The sequence below is a fragment of the Sturnus vulgaris genome, chromosome Z (genome assembly GCF_052056855.1).
Source record: "Sturnus vulgaris isolate bStuVul1 chromosome Z, bStuVul1.hap1, whole genome shotgun sequence".
NCBI lineage: Eukaryota > Metazoa > Chordata > Aves > Passeriformes > Sturnidae > Sturnus > Sturnus vulgaris.
Genome location: NC_142283.1, coordinates 74,152,521 through 74,166,282, shown reverse-complemented (window position 1 = coordinate 74,166,282; position 13,762 = coordinate 74,152,521). Strand labels below are relative to the sequence as shown.

Sequence of the window (13,762 nt, the reverse complement as noted above, 5' to 3'; positions counted from 1 at the left end):
CACGGGCAGGGACAAAGGCAGAGACAGGGACAAGGGCTGGGACAGCGATGGAACAGGGACAGGGTCAGGGATGCAACACGGACAGCGGCTGGTAAGGGGATGTAACAGGGATAGGGATGGGACAGGGGCAGGGTCAGTGGCTGACAGAGGCAGGCGACAGCGACAGGAACAGGCGCACACGCACGAACGACAGACGGACACGAACGACGTACGGACACTCTCTAGCTCCGCCCCAGGGAAGACGCGTAGCTCCGCCCTCGCCCCGCCCTCCCTACCGTGACGTCAGCGTCCGCCGCCCCCGATTGGCCGGGTCTGCGCCGGTGACGTCACGGTGTGACGCCATCCCGCCGGCGGGGCCCAGACAAGATGGCGTCGCCCGGGTCCGGCGGCGCCGGGCGGGGCCCTTAGGGACGGCGGGCAGTGACTGCGGGACGGCAGGACAGCGGGGCCGGGGGCCGCAGGTACCGGGCTAGACTGGGGGGACACAGGTACTGGTTGGGGCAGCGGGCCTGAGGCACCGCAGGTAGGGGCGGGGACCGTGGGGCCCGCAGGTACCGGGCGGGGGCAGTTGAGCACGGACCGCACCCCTTCCTGTTCTCCGGGGAGAAGGACCCTCCGCTCCCACTCCATAGAGCCGCTGTGAGGCGCCGGTACTCGGCCCTGGTCTGGACTCGCGGAGCAAGGCGGGATGACGCTCCTGTCCCACAGGCTCCTGTTTTCCAGCAGTTTCCGGGACCGCCGGAGTCAAGGGAATGTCTTTTTGCCTAGTAAGCCCTGATGAGTTTGCCCTTGATGAGTTTGCTCGGTGGCTGTTGAAATCCGAGTAAGCTGTTGGTGTCCATGATATTCGGAAATGCCTCCTCGCCGTAACTAAATCCGTGAAGAACCAAAACAAACATCTGATTTTTTTGGGGGGTGTGGTGTGTGTCGAGTCTGCCTTCAGGTAACTTATACTTATTAATTTCTGCCTCTTGTGCTGTGCAACTTACGGTGTTCATCTTCCCTATGCTACTTGTGACTTTGGAAGTTCTGCTAAATCAGAGTATTCACTCTTTGGCTGTATCTCCTTGTAGACTAAAGATCCAGTCATCTTTATTCCATGGGTTGCAGCCCTAGACTTCTCCTTTTATGCTCATTCTGCTTTTGACTACATTTTTCTCAGAGTTTGAGATGCAAACATCCCATCATGGGTGTAAGAATACTTCAGTGTAGCTGTTTCTAACTTCCTGATAATGCTTTGTGTTCCCTTTAGCTCAGTGCTTACTAAAAGTAAGACATTTAGTGCATTTATTTATTTATTTATTTAGTATAATTCGAGGGCTGTCTTCCTGTGTTTTGATAGCTCAAAATTTATCCCACTAAAGGGAAGGTTAGGTTTGCCTTTTTTTTTCTTTTAATTAGTGAAAGAAATGACAATAGATGGAAATGAGTTTTTATTCCCCACGTCGTTAAAAATTCCGAACAAGTGAAAAAAAACCTAGTCATACAGAAATGTTACAACACTGTTGTTGTCTCATTAGAGTGGAGATAAGTAGGTGGACTCTGGCACTTGGCTGTGGAGCTAATATAGCTGCCACCCGGGACCCAGTAAAACGTATTCACGTTCGATTTAAGCACTTCGGGGTCGGTGGTCCCAGGTGACTCGCTTTGGGGAGTGTTGCCAAACTAAGGGGCAGCTGGGTTGTGCTTGATGGTGTTAACTTCAGCGGCTGTGCTGCTGATGGAAGGCTTGCTGCATCCCACAGCCTGTTAAGGGACTAAGAGGCTTTTGTGGGATATTGGTGAGGAGGATCTTACTCCTACTGCAGCTGTGATCCGGGGTGTTGAGAGGAGGTGCTGCAGTTAGCCAGACCTCTTCCTCACCTTCCCTTATCAGCCCTGAAGCATGAGACTTTCTGCCCCTGCGCAGGCACTCTTGCAGTGGCTGGTTTCCTGGCATTTTTTAGGTAAGAGTGGGGAAAAACCTGTTTTGGCCTCCCTCCCTTTTCTCCACAGGGGAAACCTGTGTAGCTGTGCAGTAGGGTGGGCTGAGGTGCTCCCTGTGGCAGCAGCACGGGGAGTGTTTTGACGCGTGTGCGGGCTGATGTTGGGTTACAGCACCACGCAGACCTGCTGCTCACAGTGACTTCAGTTTCCTGTACACACACAGCTGCAATTCAGAAGCGCTAGTGGTTCTTAAGGTTACCGTTGCCACTGGGTGGCTTAAACCTTTTCGGCAAAAACCTTAATTCTAAGGGCAAGGAGACAAGAAAGTATGTAATTTTTAAACAGCATTTGCAAGTTTGTGGGTTTAGTCTCAGAAAGAAGACTGAAAATGGTGGTCCTTTCCTTGCCTTACCACCTGTACTTGGCCTGCATGTTTGATGACTCCTTTTGTTTTTTGGTTTTTTTTCCTGTGCATGCCCTATGGAACAGAGGAGTCAGGGAAGAGGTTGCTGCGACTAAAGTGCTATTCAATTAGCACTAAAGTGCTATCCAAGTGTGAGCTGAAGCAAAAGGACATGAAGCTTCAGAGGGAAAACCAAGACACTCTCAGATCTAAGATATGTGAATCAATAAGTGTTAGTTACTCTTTAATAAAGAGAACTTAAATTTTCAGAATATTCAAAGAGTATACTGGTCAGCTGGGAGGTTTACTGTATAGTTTATTTTGATGGCTAGAAAAATCACCAAAAACACGTGGAAGAGCTCCATCTCTATTATTCACATGATGTTTTGTTATCTTCAAGACAAAAACCTGTAACTGACAGAATGGAGTCAGGTTTCTGGACCAATCCAGCCTCATCTGTCACACTGTGACAGCCAGAGCTGTTTTGGCTGGTGCTGGTGGCGGAAGTGCTGTAATGACACAGAAGGTGTCACGTTACTCATCCTCCTTTTTAATTTGTGTAAGCTTACAGTTTCCTGTTGATTTCACAAACTCTGGGGATTGAAAATTTCATTGTCCAATTTAGTTAATTGATAATTGTCCACATCCAGTCTCTGTATCATGAGTTTTTAACAGCAGTCTGTTCGTGTATTTTACACTTGATGCTGGGCTGAATATTTTGTTAAATTGGTCTGTGAGAAATTTAGTTTTCCTTATTACATAGAACTTCTGTCCAACCTTCTATGGTGTTTTGTTTCTAGCATAATCACTCTTAGTCTCTTCAATAATGAATTCCAGAGTTTCAGCTGTCATTTTCCGAGGATCTCTACCTAAAGGCTTTATTATCTATTTAAAATTGATCAGTGCAATTCATATCAATGTCAGTGTAAGGAAGGTCTAGTGGAGCCATAACTGGAAATATCTGAAGCTGTTTTGTGAAAGCAGTTCTTTGAAGGAAAGGCAAAGAAGGGTTGTTTACAGTTTATAAATAGTTCTTGTTGAAAAAGTAGGTCTTCTAGGATGCATCAAAGATTGGTTCCTCATCCCTGCATTGTGTGGGTTTACGATGCTGGCAAGGCTATTGATCTTTCAGCACATACCGCTCTGCAATCGACCCTTGGGATTAGTGCAGTTGATCGATACAAGCCTGAACTCACAGTTGTGTGTTAACTACTTAGGTAGGTAATCCTCTCTGGTATGCGAGTGCATTGCTTAATGCTTTGACCCTCTGACTTGGTTTGAATAAGCTCATGTTCTGTGTCCTTAATGACCTTTTGTAGTCAATGTAGTCTTGTGCTGGGGTCTCCATCAGAACCTGAGCACTGGGAGCTTTCCCTCTCTCACGTCATCAGATGTATTCCAGATCCTTGTGCAAAAGCTTTTTTCTTATGTTAAGAAATGCTGTCTTTCCTGTGGATATGAAGCTTTTAAAGGACCTACTGTATCCCCAGACTCGATTTGGTTTGTGTTTTCTTAACTTTTGAAAACTACAGTCTTTCTAGAATCCCTTAAGTTTGCAACATAGTTGAAGCACAGAATTATATCAAAAGGGGAGCACAATATCATTGCTCTAATTTAGGCTTAAATCTTCCCTTCTAGAAGGAAAACGTACTGGTTAAAAATGTCATGTTGCATTAGTAGTATTGCAGTTTGTAACTGACTGAGCTTCTATTAGCTGCATGTAGTGTCAGAAATTCTTACATAAGAGTAACATTTTAAATCAGAAGAACGTGAGTCCCATCCAAGATGTAGTCAGTTCTTCATCTTGAGGATGATCTGCATATGAGTACAATTAACGTATTTAGCTGTTCATGGTTGGTGTAGTGGAAAGTAGTAGTAAAGAGTTGTGAGCTCTTGTTTGGCCTGTGTTACTGGAGCTCAGCATTTTTGTAACTATATACTAGATTATATGAAAGATATTATTGTTAAGCCCTTTCCTTATGTATATGTTTGTGCTTGCACCATTTGTCATCTCTAGGCTAGCAGTGGAGGAAGCCCTGACTGAAATGACTGATGAGATTTATTCCCTGGTTCTGAGAGGGTGTTTTTCAAAGGGTGCCTGTTACCAGAATTGCTGTATCAAGTTTTAGCCCTGTGCCTAATTTAGACACAGGGAAGTGCTTGTGTGCTCAATTTGGTACACCTCATCAGTTCTGAGTGCTAAAATAAAACTAGATTCCTAGTTTATTAACACTCTCCAAAGTAGTTGTTAAAACTTCAAGTGTTTCTTCTGTGATACAGCAAAGGCACTCAGGGTTCCACCCTAATGACTAATTCCATCATGTGGTGTCCTTGCATAGCAGTGTGTAATAATTTGACATAGAAATATAAGAGGCACACATAGCAGGGAAGGGATTCTTGAATAAAATCACCATTAATCATCTGGAATAAAACTGTGTTTAATGAAAAAGGGCAGAAAAGCTTTATGCTGCATAGCTTCCGAGAAAAGAAAGTGTTCTTAATCTTTTAATTAAGTATTATGTCACCACAGGCAGTTTGTTGACAGTCTGTTTGATGTCTTGGTAGAAAACAGGTGAAGGATTATTGAGTCTCATTTTGCTTGCTGTGTTTGTAACATGTACAAAAGCACTGTTTCGAGGAAGTACCTTTTATTCTTTATTAAGAAGAGGGGGGAAAAAAAGTACCTGTAGTTAGAGGCTTCATTCTTGCTTGTGGGAGGGAGCCTAATACACTTTTCTGTTTACTTACCTGGTAGTAAGTGCTCAGTAATTTTTTCTTAGTAATTTTTCTCTTTTGCAAAGAAAATCCAAGAAAAGACAGTAAAAGGCTTGTTGCTTTTAACTAACACTGTTGACTATTTCTGAATTTGTATGCAAAGAGAGAGCTATTAAATTGAAGTATGAGTATAAAAGTAATACTGTTATGGTCTGTAATCTCATCTATATGAAAGTTTTCAACTGGAAAAGCTTTAATAAATGCAGCTTATAAAATCCACAATTGTATTATAAGATGAAAGATAAATGAAGGAAGGTAAAAGTGAAGAAATTGATTTTGGCTAGAATGGTGAGGTGGTCTGAGCAGCTTCTGAAGTTGGAGGTGAACTCTGGAGAACTCTGTTGGGAAAATGACATGATGGCTGTTTTTGTGACATGGTCATGTCACCCTGTTCATACTGAGCTCCCATATTGAATATGCAGTTATTGTACAGTTCTGAAGGTCTGCCTGTCTCTGGGAACGTTCTGTATGTGTATGTTCTGTATCTGTATGATATTGGAGATGAACACTTGAAATGTAACCTTGTTTAGTGCCGGGGATCTGGCTGTACTCTGGATAAATTGATTCTACCAAGTAATGGAAAGGATTTCTCACTTTCCCTTCATGCTGGGAGAGAGGCTGTGTATCCATGTTATACCATTTTATATTTTATCCATTTTATATTTTATAGTCTTCATTCAAGTCAAATTTCTCCTGTAATTTAATGTTTCTGCAAGAATCTGAATGTGATACTCGAGTTCTGTTGTTAGGCAGCACTGGATTAATTTCCTAAAGTAAGCTGGATTCAATCAGACATATAGGTTATGAGAGGGGCAGGCTGGGACTGATTCTCAGGTGGCAGGAGAAAATCTGATAGCCCGGAGGAGGAATGGTCAGCTCAAGTATTTCTACTTTGCTTCTTAAAAAAAAAAAGTCTTGCTGCTGTGTCATGGTTATTATGATGGTCCACTAAGAGAGATCTCTGTGCTGTCAGCAGTCCTGTGTTCTTGCCAGCCTTAAATGTTTGGAGAGGAGAAGCTGTGGGATGTCCCTTGTGTGGTCATAGGGCAACTTGATCTAGCAACCTACTCAGGTCTAGTTACAAAATAAAGTAAGGCTGAAGCTGAGTCAGATCTGTCAAAATGTCCTGAGAAAATTAAGCTAATGCATCTGTGAAGGTTTCTTTTGCACATAAAATGAGCCATTTCTGTTTAGTTATTCATTGCTTTAAGTGTTCTGGGGCTTGCATTCATTGCTCTATCTGCTGAAGACTTTACTGATGTGCAGGGAAAAAGTTTATAGTGCTAAGTGAGACAGGATATATAGTATACAACAGAATTACAGACTTTAATTTTAAGTTTCTACTTCTAATTAAAGTTTGGACTACACCAAATTTTATATTCAAATCTGAAGTGCATCCTTGGGTCTTTTATAGTGAGATGAAAAAGACTGAATAGGAGTAATTTGATAGGGAATAGATACTGTTCCAAACTTGAGAGACTGCAGTGAGATTCCTAGGGTAGCTTTGGGTTTAGGATCTGGGAAACAGGTTGTGTTTGGACTTTGCTACTGGCTGAGCTGGATGACTGCGGGCAAACTGCTTCAGTTTTGTGCCTTATTCCTCATACTGCAAAACAGGGACAGTTTCACTGCTGGTTAAGTGCCTTGGCAGGTATTCTGGAGTCTCATATAAGAGCTAAGCAGTATAAGGGAATTTCAGCAAAACTACTTTCCCCTCAGGCGAAAGAAAATGAATGAGAAGTGTTTAATTCCTGGCATTATAAATACCCTGTAGGTATCTAGATTTAATCTGAAGGCAGTGTCTTTCTGTGTCTTTGGTTTATTTTCTATTTTCCATTCCACTTGAGCACTGAAAGTTCAGTATCCATATGCCCTTACTGTTGGGAGGCTTGTAATTTTATGTGTGTGTATGTCTCCTGCTACCTTGCAAGTCTGTGGATTTTGCTCTGTGCATTTGTGATAGAAAGCTCACTCTCTAAGTGCAGACTTTGACACTACTCCTTAAACTTACCTGCCTGAATATTAACTGCAAGAAGGGTTGCAGTGTTGGGAGGGCAGACTTGTTGTCTTATACAGAGGGAAAGTACACCTCAACAGTTTTTAAGTGAGAAAATTTAGATCTTAAAGGTAATTTTAAATGGAAACAGATGGAATTAAGGTATGTGAGTGAGGAGATTATTTTATGATGCTTACGGACTTACCGTACTTTGTGTTAATGTGGGAGGGAGGAATGACACCTCTAGTATAAAAAGGCTTTTTGAGGCATTATGCGAAGGTGATTGTAGCAGCTGAGCATCCTTGAAAGATACATCTCAGGGATTGAGTGGTTGCTCTGCTTTCCTTCTTGAAGGGTGAGGATTGTCTGCATGTTTGTGTGTCTTCACTGCTAGTAATCTCTAGCCATGGCAGTTGGACACATAGAGTAAACCTTGTTTAAGAGATGTACAATCTCTCTTTGGTTTTCCCCTCTTGCTTGTGGCTTCCATTCCTGAATTTTTCAATCTATAGTTGGATTACAGGCTGAACCATATTTCCATTTAAGCAGCTCCTAATAGAAGGGCATTTGCTATTTGAGAACTACAAAATGAAGAGATTGCAAGGAAGATGTTTCTGCTCAGAGGAGAGCATGCTGCCCTCAGGTAGTGTAGACCCATGAAGTTTTCTTATATAAAACACAGCAAGCAGCTCACTTACTTAACATGCTCTTTTTTTTGTAATAGATCCACTATAGCTGAGGGCAATCTTAGTTTCATTTCACTGCTCAGAGGTAAATTTTAATTTTTCTACATTAGACAAGCTTATTCAAGGCAACTTAGCTTCCTGTGTTCCGAATTAATTGTTTGAGAAGTATACTCAGTGTGGGTACCGCCAGTTGGCTGAGCTGTTCAGGTGTCTGCTGCTGTGTTCATATATGGAGCATTTATTTTTTTTGATAGCTGGTAACGATGCTTCTGTTACTATATGTTTTTAATGGGTAGAACATCATCTTTATACCAGTTCCAGCCTGTCCTAAAGTTTACAAGCCATTGCAAGATGTAATTAAGAGGTTACTATTCACTTTAAATCAGTTTCCTGCTCTTAATTCTCTATTATGCACCACTTCCTTATTAATTAAAACGAGTGAAAATTTTTTCATTTAAAAGCATGACTTGTGGTGAAATTTAATTTGGTGTTGTCTACCCATAATATTTCCCATCTAGCTCATCTTTTTTAGGCAGTCATTCAGTCCTGCTTGGACTAAGTGGGAAGACTTGAAAGCAGGATTGATTGATACTATGTTTGGAGATGAAGCAAGGTTGGGTTTTAGGCATTACTGCATTGGGACCATCTTCTTACTTGCTTGATACATTTTTTGAATTTCAGTTTGACTCTTTTCTTCTGTTGAGTTGGTCAGGTAAGGAGTATGCCCCTGATGAGGCTGCAGCTCAGTAAACATATGACAGTAGCTGAAATGAATGTTCATGAACAGTGATAAGGGTTTTTTCTTTCTGGTCTTTTAGTTTCATCCTTCAGTGCAACAAAACCTAGCATTTTTCAGATGTGTACTTTTGTCTATGCTTATTTTCTTGTCTCAGTCTTGATAAAATGGGTTAGATGAAGACAGATGCCTATTGCCTAAACAGGAGTGACACATGAATTAAGGATAAAATGAGTTGGCATTGAAAGCTGAGACTGTACCAATGACATGTTGATGTGTTGGAGAAATGCATAAACCCCAGAAAAAGTCAAATAAGCTTGTAAAGAATTCACACCCATGGCACCTGGGATGGAATTCAAGTTTCTCACATTAGCACTGTCAAGACAGAGGCAAACCAAGCCTCATGAGGTATGTTTTGAAAATCAGTGAGATTTAAGATGCTCTAAGCGGATGTTGTCACTTCACAAAATAATGTTTTGGAGACCACACTTTTCCAGGTATCCTGTGACCAGCTCTTAGTTGCTTCAGGTGTATGAAGTGTTTAGGACTTTTCCTTCCATGTATCTCAAAGTGTGTATTTGGACAAAGATTAATTTATGGTGAATTGGTGTGTTTCCTGGAAAATGGCAACTCTGAAAGATGAAACTGAAAAGAGGAAAGATTGAGATTGAACACAGGGGAGAAATTAAGGTGGTTAAGAGCTTAACAGGTTGCCCAGGGAAGCTGTGAATAATTCATCCCTGGAGGTGTTCCAGGACAGGTTGGATGGGACTTTGAGCAACCTGATTGAAAAAAAGACACTCTTCCCTGTGACAGCGTGTATTAGCTAGGTGATCTTTGAAGGTCCCTTCCAACCCAAAACGTTCCATGATTGAATCAAGTGAATTTGCAGGGAATTTACATTCTTAGGATGTGGCTCTTTTAGTTGAGAAAAATAAGATGTTTTAGTGGGAAATAGGGACATCAGAAGGCAGAAATAGTTTAACAGTTTTATCCACATGATGGGAGAGATCCTTTCAAAAATGGGAGAAGGCTGTTGTTGACCTGATGTGTATAAAAGCTGCTTGGTCTGAGTGTGCAATCAGGGTTTGAAACAGTGGCTCCCATGCTGAATATCAGTGTTTCAGCCTGTTTGCTGAAGGGCAGGCAGGGTTATTTGGAGGTGGAATAGTTAATGTAACAGGTTATTTTTTCTATCAGTACCACACTGAATTTTGCTGAGAAAATATTAAATGTGTGGTAACAGTGGGTAGTGCATGTGACCCAAGTATAAAAGGAAAAATTGATGCATCTATATTAGTATAACACTGTTGTCATTATTCTTGTACAGAGGCACATATTTTGGCTGAGATCCAATACATGGAATTGCAAGTGATGTTTGACCTGCTGGCAGATTTTATTTTTCCATTTAAAAACTTCGGCTAACTTGATTTCCTGATATATATATTTTTTTGGTCTGCTTTGTTAAAGTAATTCCATAAGTGTTAATATTTCACCAAATTTATAACCAAAACCATAATTATCAACAAATGTTTCAATTTCTTTTCTGAGCTTTAACAGGGAAAAGATGACAACCTTATGGCTTTTTTTGGAACAGATTTTTCACAAAGTCATTTAATTGTAATGTGTTTAAACGAATTAAGTTCTGGTTAATAAGTAAATGAATATTGAAAATTAATGAATACAAATTGCTTGATGTACCAAAATAGTTTGAGTTTCTGTGTTGGTATTGGGAGTAGGTCCTGGTATGGTCAACAGAGTTGGACTTATTTCTAAGTAGTAAGATCGGCTATCTGTTATCTCTCTTGGTTAAAGAGTATAAGAACAAAAAGCTTGAAACTGCAGAGATTCTGTTATTTTTGAATTAAAAAGAGTATGTTGTAATTAATGGATTAAAAGCTGTTTTACTCTTTTGTGCTGGCAGCTATTTGAGAGTGTCTGTCTAGCTCTCATAACTGGGACAAGTGTAAAGTGTTAATAATACTCAAGTACTTCAGAATCAGCTTGTTGCATATTGAAGTACCACTGCAACAAACAGAGCACCATTTTAATTAGTTTATGATAGTCTGGGTTGCAGGCATGCATTCTAAATGTACAGGATATTCACTGCTTTTTCATGCATTGTTACCAAAAGAAGTGAGTAAGTGGGCTATTTAGTTGTTGAAACTAGCAGTTATCAGTCTCTCTCACTCAAGAAGAGTTGTGTTGAAATATTAGCCACTTCTAAAGTGCTCTGGTTAACGAGGAAAGTTAATGCACATGCTGGCTCTAGCTAGTGCTAAGATTGCTTAGAAAAAAATTGACTCTTTTTTAGTAGTATGAAATCTTATGGTAATTAAGCTGAAGTAGCTACATTTGTTGATAGTTACCAGATGCTTACCATCTGACAGTTTCAAACTCTCAAAACTGGTAGGTATTTGCTATCCAAACTTCAGATATAGGAAAATAGCAGTTAAAATCAGTTCCTCAGGCTTGTCAAATTTGGGACTTGTTTCATTAATGCATTGAGATTATTGCAGGCCTCATTGCTGGTATAAGTCCTGGGTTATCTTTTTAACTTTTTACTTAGAATGTAGGAATTGCATGGCACATTTGTATTTTTATCTCTCAATTTTGTCTTGCTTCTTTTGTGCCTCAAGGAGGGGAAGTTAGTCCTCTATTTCTAGTTTACCTTTTTTTTTTTTTTTGGTGGTATTGTAGTTTGCAGATTAGTGAAGCTGACCTTGAAGTAAAAACAAAAAAGAACGTGTCTCTGTTCTCTCAGATGTTTTGTTTACATGATCTTTAAATAACTTAGGTAAAAATCAGGTAAAAACTGCCCTCTAAAATCCACATCTGCTCTTGGATGAACAGAACCTGCACTATGCCCAAGTTTCCAGAGTCTGGAAATCAGTCCAGCCTTACGTTTGTTGCAGATGGTTTTCTCTTATGACAGGATTGCATTTTCTGGAAAGAGTCCTTTTTAAAAAGGCCACCCATTTTGCTGTCACAGTTGAATGTGAATTTAGAATAGGTGCATCTTCCATGCTGTTGTTTGGCATGTCACTGTCTGACCAAAGGAAAAGCTTGCCCTGATCTGCTTTGACCACAAGGCTGCCTTTAAGTACTTTGCTGTTTCCTTGTCCTGTTGCCTGTGAAACTTGTATTTCTAGAGGTTTGTGTGATGTATAAACTTGAACTGTGTTGGAAACCTGTACAGCTCATAAGTCGCAAAGTGACTAAAAAATTGGTAGATCAGTGTGTTTCATTTCCACAGCCATTATAGGGTTGTCCCTGATTTCTGGGCGAAGTGTATGGCAAATTACCTTATCTTTCAAACGTATAGTCAGGATCTTAAAAGAGGAATGGAGCTGTCTGCTCTCAGTTATGAACCTTAAATCCTTACCAGCCAAACAGTATGTGCTTGTAACAAGTCCAGTGTCTTTAATGAACAAAGTGGGACATGACATGAGGATGGCTGGAACTGCAGGTGTCTGATGTCAGTGCCATGAATCCAAATGGAAAGACAGAGAGATGCCATGGCTCTCCGAGAGCTGTGGACGTTGCCAACAGAGAGGTCTTGGACCAAAAGGCTGATTGCCCCCTATGTCACTTTAAGCAATGGCACAGTTTGAGGAATCAATGTCTCCTGATGTTTATCACTGCTAGGAAGATGCAATCGAACATCCACATGGAAAAACTCCATAATGGATTTTGTGACTGTCACTAGTGTTGTCCTGTAATCCAGTAATGTGATCTGCACACAGTCCTATTCTTCAGGGTCTTTTCTCCCTTTCCTTCCTACTCATGTATTTGAAAAGTGCTTTAGAAAGCGCCATTTTATTTGTTCCTGTCCCTCAATCATTGCACTAGTAATAAAAAACTGCATTAGTTTGATGTAGGCTGTTCTTCAGATTTAGGTCTCTCATCACAGCTGCTTGGACTGTTAATCCATGGGATATGTATGCAGCAGGGATACCTCACACTTTCCTCCCTCAAGCCCCTTCTTGTCAGTGTAAACCCTCCTCTGAATGGTTAAATGTAGGGCGATGAACACTTGTATTTGTGTCCCATACGATGAAGATATAATTTGATTTTTTTAAACTGGTGTCCCTTGGAAATTGGATAGCAACTTTATAAGAGTGTTAGCTTCAAAGAGGGCTTGATTTGTTTTTATCAATCTTAAAATTTAATTTACTTTATCTCCTGGATTGTGGTAGCACTTAAGAGGAATTACTATAGATAAAGTTAGAACTTACTTTTCTGTTAGGACTGGTGAAAGATTTTTTTTTACCTTTATGAGATTTCGGTTTGGGGATCGTGGAGTTTTTTGGCTTTGGTTTTTGGTATAGTTTCTTATTATTGTTTTGCTTGATTTGGTTTTTTGGGTTGTTTTTTTTTGAGGAGGGAAAGAGTGTTGTAGGCATGTAGTTGCATTACATCACATGTAATTTTACAGCTTCATCCGGAGATTTGTTACCAGTGGCTCAGTATCATGGCTTTATTGTGAGGGTAGTACCTCCACATGCTCTTGTCTGCAGAACTCTTAAAGATATAAAGTAAAGAGATTGCTGCAGTTGATGTCATCTACTTGGATACTGCAGTAAAAGGGTGGAATCTGTTTTGTACTGGAGTGAATTTACCAGCTTTTTGCTAAGAGAGATTATGAGAAATCTGAGCTGTGTAGCAGTGGTTGAACACTTACATAGACAGGAAGCTTTGTTATGAGAAGCTTAACTTTTGTTTTGTCTTAGCAACAGGCACTGTTGACTTCTATTTTTGCTGTTTGAAGTTATATATACAGAGACCTGATGTTTCACTTGCACTGAAACAAGTAGGTACAGTGAAAACTGAAAATGCTGTCTACATTTTGAACACCTGTGACCATTCGAAATCAATCACTTGAATCAAAGTGATTTTTACTTTTTTTCTTTACTGTAAAATCTGTCATTTGTGAATGTAATGTAGGCAGGAAAGTTTTTTTTACTTTTTCAGCCTTTTGTTTTCAGTTCAACCTTCGGTTTTCAGACTGAATGGTGCATCCTTAATAGTGTGTAGACTATACAGTGTGTATTAGCAGGTAATACGGAAATTGCAAGATCAAGTCTCTCTTTGAAAATCATAGATGTACTGATTTGATTATGGTGGATAACTTGAGGCATTTTGGTTTCTTTTCACCCATAAGTTATTAATTTTTAATTTATCTGAATTTTAGGTGGAAGTTACATCAGAGGATTTACATGGTCTGGAATCTCAACATG

General features: G+C 40.4%; 1 protein-coding gene across 3 annotated transcripts in view; it reads left to right on the top strand.

Moving 5' to 3' along the window:
- The first annotated feature begins 308 nt into the window (after window positions 1-308).
- UBAP1 (ubiquitin associated protein 1) overlaps window positions 309-13,762 on the top strand; it is a 32,778-nt gene continuing 19,324 nt past the window's right edge. Inside the window, exon 1 of one of the 3 annotated variants that reach the window (XM_014886069.2) lies at window positions 309-461. The gene's annotated coding sequence lies outside the window, so the exon portion shown is untranslated. Of the gene's footprint in view, window positions 462-693; window positions 944-13,762 lie in introns of those variants that run through there. The other 2 variants (XM_088156325.1, XM_014886068.2) reach the window with 2 other exon arrangements.